At 41.2% G+C, this 9,872-nt stretch overlaps 1 long non-coding RNA gene across 1 annotated transcript; it reads right to left on the bottom strand.

Moving 5' to 3' along the window:
* Nucleotides 1–8,726: 8,726 nt before the first annotated feature.
* LOC121695291 lies at nt 8,727–9,362 on the bottom strand. Its single transcript, XR_006026057.1, has 2 exons — nt 9,040–9,362; nt 8,727–8,860 (listed from the first exon to the last, which is right to left on the bottom strand). It is a non-coding gene; the product is annotated as an uncharacterized LOC121695291 (long non-coding RNA).
* Between the last annotated feature and the right edge of the window lie 510 nt (nt 9,363–9,872).

The following is a 9,872-nucleotide window of genomic DNA, read 5'->3' as shown; positions in this document are numbered from 1 at the left end:
AATCTCGTAAATAAGTGGTTAGAGCCACGTACCACTAGCCTACTCGAAATCTCGAACTGCATCTATTTCACATTCATTATTTAATTATCAAACTAGACAACTGCAAGTGACCCAATGTTTAATATGCACTCATCAAGCCTGTGTCGCAGCCATATCACGTAACATAAACAGCCCAAGCATAAACAGTTTTACAGAACAAGTGGGCGTTGTCAAAAGGTAATTTACGAGGATAAATAGTAGGCTATTAGCAGTTTCAGCTGCAACAACTTTTACTCGCAACGAAATGACTTTCACAATCACGAATTTATTGAAGCATGCCAACAAGTGTCTAAGGAATTTGGTGTCAATACTGTTGTATTTTCTTCTATCTTTATTCTAGTATGCTCTGGCAGAGGTTAGATTACTGAAGGATTTCACGACAAAGCAATTAATTAAAACAGCATCAACGTGCAACTGTCTAACGTGGCACCAGCAGCAAGACCTGCTCATATTCCCTCAGGCGGCGCTCCTGGGACCTTATGGCAGCTTTTACGGTTACATTATGTTGCACGAGCAAATAGATTTGTGTGTGTGTGTGTGTGTGGCAGCCTGTAGCAGTGGCGGGAGGAGTCTATGGTTGGGCCCTATGCCATGTGGAGAAAACACAGAACAAGCATAACTTCAAAGGTATTCTATCATGTCGTTGTCGGCATAACAAACAGAGAGATCTGGGGGTGGAGGAGGGCGCTTGCCGCTTGGGTGTTGACATGAAGCTCAGCACAATGGCTAAAGGCCAGTCAATCGGATAAGGGTACCTAATTGCACGAGCCTACATTATTAATGACAAGTCTCATATTGGTTGAAGGGCGTGTTCTTTCACCCTTTTCACGTTGGAGTTGTCTGTTCAGATTATATATTGCTAGTATCATGGTATTACAGTAGGCCTACCCCCCCACAGAATTATTGGCACCTCTGCTAAATTTGACTAAAAAGAGGAATATAAAATCATCTTTTGGAAATTGATTGAATAAATGTTCTTCGTTAAAATACAGGGGTCATACTGTAAGTATTGGCACCCCTATGTTAAATTCCCATAGAGACAGGCAGATGGTTTTATTTCAGTTAGCCTACTGGTTTGATTTGCATTAAGCATAAAGATAAAACCATGCCAATCTCTAGGTATGGTGAAGGGTATGTGATGATGTGATTTATTTATTTATGATACATTATTCATTCACAAAGAAAATTGGTGTCCAGGTTGGATATTTCCTCATTTTATTTTACTTAAGGCATTACGATCAATTTCCAAAATATGATTTTATATTCCTCTTTTTAATCAACTTTAGCACAGATCCAATAATTCTGGAGGGTACTGTATGTAATATGAGCTTGTGTTCTATCAAAGGTCAACAAGATGTTTCATTAGCCTGGCAAACTTGTGACTTTGAAGAAACAGAGCACCTAGCACCAGGCACCAAGTAATGAATGCTGATATAAACACAACACCTTGCTTGGCCTCTTCCCAACACAAGGTTTGAAAACAGCCATGCAAGACTGGACATTGCTGGACAACACTTTAGGAATTCATTATTGGAGGGAAAATGCTAGACATGTGTCTCTGTGTGTACAGTCATGCAAAATCATTTCTGCAACACAAAATGGTTTTCAGTCCTTAAGACTGTATTTTGAGTTAACCAAAATGACACAGATCACAAAAAGGCCCCCAGTGACCAAGTTGAATTTGTAATGCTATAATACAGCACCATCTACACACACATATCTATGTGATTCTTGATTCAACTCTTTGTAAGCTGTGTCGTCAAACAGTTGACGTGTGTCATGGAAAAGTCACCCATGAAGTGAGCATTCTCATTTCCTTATTTTATAAGGCATAAAGTGTATTGGGTTGTGTGACCACACTGTGGCTTTCCTGGTATCACAGCTTCACATAGTTCTTACAAAGTTCTGACATAGCTCTTCCTCTCTTTTTCCCTCTGACAATGGTAATTGTCATAGTTGGCGTCATAGTATCAGACAACAGGTCAGCAAATAATAAGAAACATGGACATTTATCCACATATAAAGATTGTTGATCCATGAAACTTCATAACAACTTCCACTATCTACAAATAATAACAGATAAATGTACCCAAGGACGTCACCAGGATATATTTATTTTTGTATAGAGAGATATCCAGTATGCAGAATGAATGCAGTCAGTCAGTGTGGTCAGCTGCCATCTCATCTTGGGTAAGCAATGATGTAACAGACAATCTATGTGTCAGTTAAGATGTTACACTTCCTGTTTACTTTGTGGGAGGAGGTGTTGAGTACTAGATCTTTACAAATGGAAATATGTCGATTTTGACACTTCATCATTCCTTTCTACTCAGAGAGGATGCTGAAAAAGTGGAATTGCTCAATTTCAACAGAACCAAACTCTATAGATAGAGCAGCATATGTTGAAGTCATCTGGTAACTAAGATCAGTAGCGTGTAGGCGGGGATCACATTAGCCAGCGGCAAGCGGCAGGTTTCCTAGAGTAGGTGATCATGGAAGGCCATGTTAGTTTGCACTTTAGCCACTGAAACCTAGCTGTCTGCGGGCTTTTTGCTGCCGTGAGCTGCGTTGGCTCTGTGCTCTGAGTGTAGGGGTTTCACCACAGTGAGCAGGACAAGACATGCAGCCAGCAATTACTCTGGAATGCACCTGCCAGAAACACACACATACACACACACATACACACACACACACACACACACACACACACACACACACACACACACACACAGACCACAAAGTTCAAGGAATAGTGAAGAGAACTAAAGAATGGATGTCTCCTGTCTGTCTCCGGCACTTGTTATGTATGTCTTATTGTGTCAATGTAAAGGTGTAGGAGTGTTTGGGGTAGGGGGGGGGGGCATTGTGAGGTGGAGTGTTCAGAAGGGAATGTAATCTAAGTTTCTCCCATCAGTTTGGTATGACGGTACATTCATTTCTGAACTTGTGTGGCTTGTGTGAGCAAGAGAGAGAGAGAGAGAATAGTGTGTGTGTATGTGTGTGTGTGTGTGTGTGTGTGTGCATGCGTGTGTGTGTGTGTGTGTGTGAAATTGCTCCGTCTGTGTGGTCTGTACATAAACATGTATATTTATCTTTATGCTTGCGTGTGAGTGTGTGTGTGTGAGTGGTGGGGGTTATCATGGGGTGTGTCTGTGTCTAACATCTCAAACCACATCTGAGAATCCCACTAAAACAACTCGTTTCACTAATGCACATAGTAATACTTTATCTCATGTTCTCGATTCCTCTCACACTCACACACACACACCAAGGCCTCTGACAAGAACAGTCAGTGAGTCAGTCAGTCAGAAGGCCAGGAACAGGAAATGAGGATGTGTGGGCTTCTGTGGAAACTGGTGTGATGGTGACCCACTTGCCAGTATAGATGCATGATGGTATCTTTGTCTGTGGTGTGCCCTCTCAAAACTTCAAAGTCTCACTCATACCTATTTTGGTAAATGGTAAATGGACTGCATTTATAGAGCGTTTTTTTCCCCCCGACTCCTGCGAGCACCTAAAAGCGCTTTACATTCACCCATTCACACACACTCACACACCGATGGCGGAAGCTGGCATTTTCTCTCTGTAGCACTGTATACAAGATCGTATTAAGACTTCATTCATTGTTTCAAGGCAATTTCTGGGTAATCCAGAAAAGAGGGAGAGAGGGGAGACTCAAGGTCAGTTTGAAAACCAAAGAGGCTATTATTATAATAGATAAAATGCATAAAAAGCACACAGCACTGTTTGAGGGACACCTGTAATGTTCCTGCTACATATCTCTTGTGCAGTTTTCCCTTCCTTCCAGGTAAAGCTCTGCCTTCCCCTTCTCTCTCCTGGTCCCGCCTGCCCTGGGCACCTGCCTCCAGAGACGACGATATGGGGGCTAGTTGGCAGGCACATCTGCATGGTATGCTCCATTGCCAATCGGCAGAGAGATATAGGGATGCCTGTAGACATAACAGCCATCAGGGGAGGTCTGCATGCCATGCGGGGGGGCAATAGAAGAGAAAGGTGACGTCAGAATACTTACAGTAGAAAGACTTTGGCTCAGACAGCCCAGTGTTCTGTTGAGGTCAACATGGCAAATGGATTATTATGCTGATCCTGCTGTTACCTAGCCTGGGTGCCAGCCGAATTTAGCCCTGCCCATAACATTTGCGGTCAGGAAGTTAGGTCTGGCATTGCTCCGTTGTGGAGCAACTATGCTCGAACTAGAGCTGTTCGGACCAATCAAATCGGGCTTTACAATGATGGACAGGTGAGCAACAGCGCCTCGTCTATCATGCCATCTGAGCACGCTTTGTTTGCAACAAAAACGCTGTGGCTAGAAGGAGACAAATGGCTTCCCCATATGGAAATATGCATATTATTATGACCGCCGCGCAGCGCTGGACTGGACCCCCCGAAAGGAGGGTAGGGCAGACACAGTTTTCTGTGAATATCTCGAGAACCGTAGGGTTTAGGAGGACCATTTTATTTTCGTATATTGATCTCAAGGGGCCATGTCAACCCATTCCATAACCACTCATTTCATGTATAGCGCCACCTAGTTAAACACAAAAAAGTAAAAATGAGGTGTTGTAATCGCAGGTATCTGTGACCTAACATAGTCAAAACTGCACGAAATTGGAAGTGTAGGATCATTATGACACCCTCTGAATGCACACCAAGTTTCGTGGAATTCCGTTCATGGGGGGCCACACAATAAATTAATTTATGTTACTATACACCAACTGGCCTGTAGGTGGCCGGAGACAGTTTTCTGTGAATATCTTGAGAACCGTAGGGCCTAGGAGGTCCACCTTTTTTTTTGTATGTTGGTCTTAAGGGGGCATGTCAACCCATCCCATTACCACTTATTTCATGTGTAGCGCCACCTAGTTAAAAATGAAAAAGCAAAAAATTAGGTGTTTTCATCACAATATCTCTGGTTGACATGGTCAAAACTGCACGAAATTGAAAGTGTAGGATCATTATGACACCTACCGAATGCATGCCAAGTTTTGTGAACTTTTGTTCATGGGGGGCCTTACAATAAAATGATTTATGTGTACATTTAGTGACCGTACACCAACAAGGATTCCTGGGTCACTGAAAGACGGGGGTACACGAAACTTGGTGGGCATGTAACCCCACATGGATAGCATGGAACCATCGTTTTTCGTTTTGATCTGTAGCCCCCCCGCTGGACTGGACCCCCGAAAGGAGGGTAGGGCAGACACAGTTTTCTGTGAATATCTTGAGAACCATATAGGGCCTAGGATGACCAATTTTTTCTGTATGTTTGCCTCCAGGGGTCATGTTAACCCATTCCATGTGCACACATGTGCATAAACAGATACACACACACACACATACATTCACAGTAATCATACGTATGACACATACTCACACAGTAGACATATGTACGCATGCATGCACATGCACAAACACATACGCAGACAAACACACAAGCACGCACACACACACACACACACCCACACACATAAACATAAACGTGTGCACGCACACATGCACACAATTCAAGAATTTCTCAGAATTATGAACAGGCAAGATGGGGGTGGGGTTATATAAAATGAAATTTACATGTGAAATCTATGAACTAATCATGTTTTGGTACTTGTTATCTAGCAGATACCAGTGAGAATTGAGTGTGGATAATGCAATTTAGTGAGACAGTTAGAATCATATAGGCCTTTCAGCGTGATTTATTTTTGTGGAAAAAATGTGCTGGACTGGGCGGTGGTCATATTTTGTACCGCTCTGCGGTACATCTAGTTTAAATGAGGTTTTATCACTGAAATTATTCTTATTATCTCTGAAAACTTTGGCCAAAGTTGAGATGTGGGAAAACTCATGGTTACACTTTCATCAAGGGAAAACAGTGTTGCATTGTGACATGTTGTTTATAACATGTTTGTAGCATATCGGAATTATTTTTAAAAACGGAGGGGAAATATCAGTTTTTCCTAATAGCCTACCCTGCTACGTATCTCTTAAATTTCGCTAAAGAGTATTGTAGGAGATATTGACGGCACAATAACTTTTACAAAAGACCAGAAAACAATGGTAAGGCATTTGTGGAGAAGAAGGATGGTCCGTGTGTTCTTCCTACATCTCATGGTAAGCTATTTCATTGCTCTGATTGGTTACGTTTATCCAATTGAGTGCAGAGGCATTCCCCCCTGTATCGGTTGAAACACGCCCCATAATTACGTGCCAATGGATCAGTATCAGACTCCTATTCTGACTAGAATTTGAGTATGACAACGTCAGGCCAGAGAGGGTTAAAGTGGAGCTAGTATTCAGACTTTAGTCAGGCTACCTGTTACCGTAGTTTCATCTAAACCTATCAAAATCTCCTAAATAAAATGTGTGTTTTGTTTTTCATTCTTTGCCATTTGCAAAACAAACCAAAAAAAGAGTCAAACAGTGCATTACTTTTGCGTTGTGCCTCACTCTCTGCATACTAAAAATGACTGGGCCAACCTGCTCCCACTAATCCACAGATTTCACTTGCAAATGTTCTGAAACTGAAAAATTGACACGTTTTCCGGAAACTTAAATAACATTTCCTGGTTCTGGGCATGACCAGGGTGTGGCCTGCTGACTCCTGTTGATACTATCTCTGTGTAATGGGGGAATGACATGTATATGTCAAATTAAGCCTGCCAATGATGGGGACCTTGTGATGGTAACCGATGAAGTAGAACGGACTGAACAGACAGAAATAAGATTACAGCTTTTTTTATAAAGTTTAATTAATTAATTAATTAGATAGATAGATAGATAGATAGATAGATACTTTATTGATCCCCAAGGGGAAATTCAAGAAAAAAAATTTGGAATACAGAGACACCTGTTGGCATGATTTGTGCAAGATTGCATACATATCCAAGCCAAAGTTTACTCGTCAGGTTTTAATTCCAGATCTCATATTTTGTCCTTTACTCATTGATGTTAAAGGGATTACCTCATACCTGGCTGTCACAGACACATCCAAAGGTGCTTGTCTAACTGTTCATTTTTAATGCCTCTGACCAAAGCCAAGCTCAGTTGTAAAGACTTTAATCTGTTTGTGTGTCCTCCATTAGCCATTTGTTCTCCACCCCCAGAAAGCGAAATGATAAAAATAATAAAAAATTGCTTCAGCATCGGCTCTCTTTATGATAAGACTTGAGCTTAGTTAACATAGTGTTCTATACAGCTGCCATATTGATATTAAAAAGACTTATCTTTAAATGGTGGGCAAATGTTTAATTGAATTTCCTCCAAGCCTAAACAGATTTGTTATGAGTTTAGCTACATCTAACTCAATGCCTCTGGATTTTTGGTCATACTTTCTTTAAGTTCTTTCAAAACAATGCTGTCGCTGAAAGGATTCTTAGGGAAACTTTTATTAGCGAAAAGCACTCAAAACTGCACAAATAAATGTACATCACTGGTCTTGTTTTAACTAACTGTGTTCAGTGCTGTCCAGGCCTTGCCTCTAAAGGGCACATATGTAGTTAGGTAGTGTGAAAAGGAACAGGTATGGAAGTGAGATACTAGATTCCTCCCCACAACAACCACAACCCGACATCGCTTTCTTTTGCACACAGACCTCTTGTTATATTGGCCAAACTGTGATGTTTCTGAAGCTGCAGTATTGAACGCATATGTTCAGTTTCTACATTAGCCATTTTGTAGTGCTTGTGGTTAGCCAAAATAATTTAAGTTGTTTTTTCTAGTTTAATGGATGAGCTATGTTCAGGCAGAATAGAATAGGTATTCTGATGGAAATGATTGAAAGTGTCCATTAGTGAGCTTTATATTGCATTGCTCACTTGGGAGTACTATTGCAGTATAATCTGTTAGGCTCTCTATGGTCATTGTTTCCAGCATAGTGTGTGTGTGTGTGTCTGTGTGAATGTGCATGTACATGTGTTGGATTACTGGAATGTCAGCCCAAAGACTGAACTCACTGTGGCCACACCCTGCAAGTCACAGGAACAGGTCTGACCAAGTGCATGCTGGGTATTCAGCACATCACTCTCATGTGCTCTCACTTTACCACAGAACAAGGCGGGTAAGCAACACCACAGTAACACCTGAACATGAAAACACACACCACCCGCACAACACTAACACAAACCAGTCAGCACATAGCTCCAAGTCAAACCTTCAAACAAAAAGCATCCACATAGTCTGTCCATCCAACTGCATCCTACAGTTTGCCGCATTAGCTTCTGGGTTAAAAAAAAACACCAACATCCGCAGATAAGAATCCATTGATATGCAACAACTAGCAAGACCACGTAAAAGCAGTTGAATGATAGAACAAAGACTGTTGCAACAAGTGTACAACAAGAAATGGAGGGAAACAGTCGGTGAGCCTGGATATGGGGGACGGGTGTGGCCACTTTGCACAGGTATGTCAGTCAGGCCTCAAAGGATAAGAGCGCCTCCTAGGGGTGAAGCGCTTGCATTTCATGTGCAGGGTGTGGCATAGCAGGGACTTTAGTCATTTAATTCACTAATGCACTTCCTGAATGTCGATCCATTCAGTTAAGTCCGCCACTTACAGAAGCCTCACTATTCCAGTAATACTACTTCCCATTCACGATCAGTACTCACCCTCCACTTTGTAGGGCTCACTTAACTGCAGTGGACATATATGAGTAATATTCATATGACTCGGAGTGTCATCGATCCAGTCTTTTGTTTATTATCTGGATGGGTGAGGCTTTGACAAAAGCACGCACACAGTAATTTATACAGGCATTCAACAATGATCCACTCAGTCAGTGTTCTGGCAGCTTCCTTTTCCCCCAGATTGCTTAAAGACAAAAATGTAAAGAAACCCACAGTTAGTGAAACCTTAAACAGCAAAAACCTCAACCCAGGTCTGCCTCAATTCTCAGTCTCACACTTTTTGCAAAACACCAACACGTAGAACACATCACACACAGAAATGAAACATGATGTTTTAAGATACCACACAATCATCTAACATACCCATCAAGGACTGTAAGCACTGTCAAAGGCATCATGTGAGTTCACCTGTCTTCAAAAGAAATGGAGAGCAGCCAAGTTGTAGTGAGAGGAAGAGTGAGGCTGAGAGGTGGAGCCCATAGTGGAGGATGAGCAGGAGAAGAAGATGAGAATGATGTAGATGGAGGAGTATGACCACAGAAAACAAGGAGCACATTTACCGATGAAACGTTATTCAAGCAATATTGGTTGACATTGTTGTAAATAATGGGTTGAGTCATTCGACCAGAATGATCCACCATCTGTGAAATATTATTTGGGAACACTTTACTTGACAGTATCGACGTAAGAGTGACATGACACTGTCATGAACACATGACACTGTCATAACACATAAACCCTAACCCTAACTCTAACCCTAATCCTAACCCTAACTTGTTATGACAAAAACAAATGTCACTTAATAACAGAAGCATAATGTCATAAACATTTATGACTTGTTTATGACATGTTCATGACAGTGTCATGCCATTCTTATGTCGATACTGTCAAGTAAAGTGTAACCTATATTATTTTTACATTCCACAAATGTTTCCACTGCACTGTCACTGTAGTATATTCCATTTATTATATTCTGTATTAAAGTGTAAAATGCAACATTGGATATGGATAGATGTATTGAGTGATTTTACGATGTGAAAAGAAAGAAAAATCATCAGTGTACAGGCCTGGCCCTGTTTGTTGTGTTTTGTCAATACATTCTTGTTTTCTAAATGGTTCTCTAGTAATACTGTAACAATATCTATGAAAAATACAAAACACATCTCTGCTATATTATAAAGAAAAGCAGAGATGTC

Source organism: Alosa sapidissima, chromosome 21, assembly GCF_018492685.1.
Source record: "Alosa sapidissima isolate fAloSap1 chromosome 21, fAloSap1.pri, whole genome shotgun sequence".
Taxonomy (NCBI): Eukaryota; Metazoa; Chordata; class Actinopteri; order Clupeiformes; family Clupeidae; genus Alosa; species Alosa sapidissima.
The sequence above is the reverse complement of the archived record's forward strand: the minus strand, read 5'-3'. Positions and strand labels throughout refer to the sequence as shown.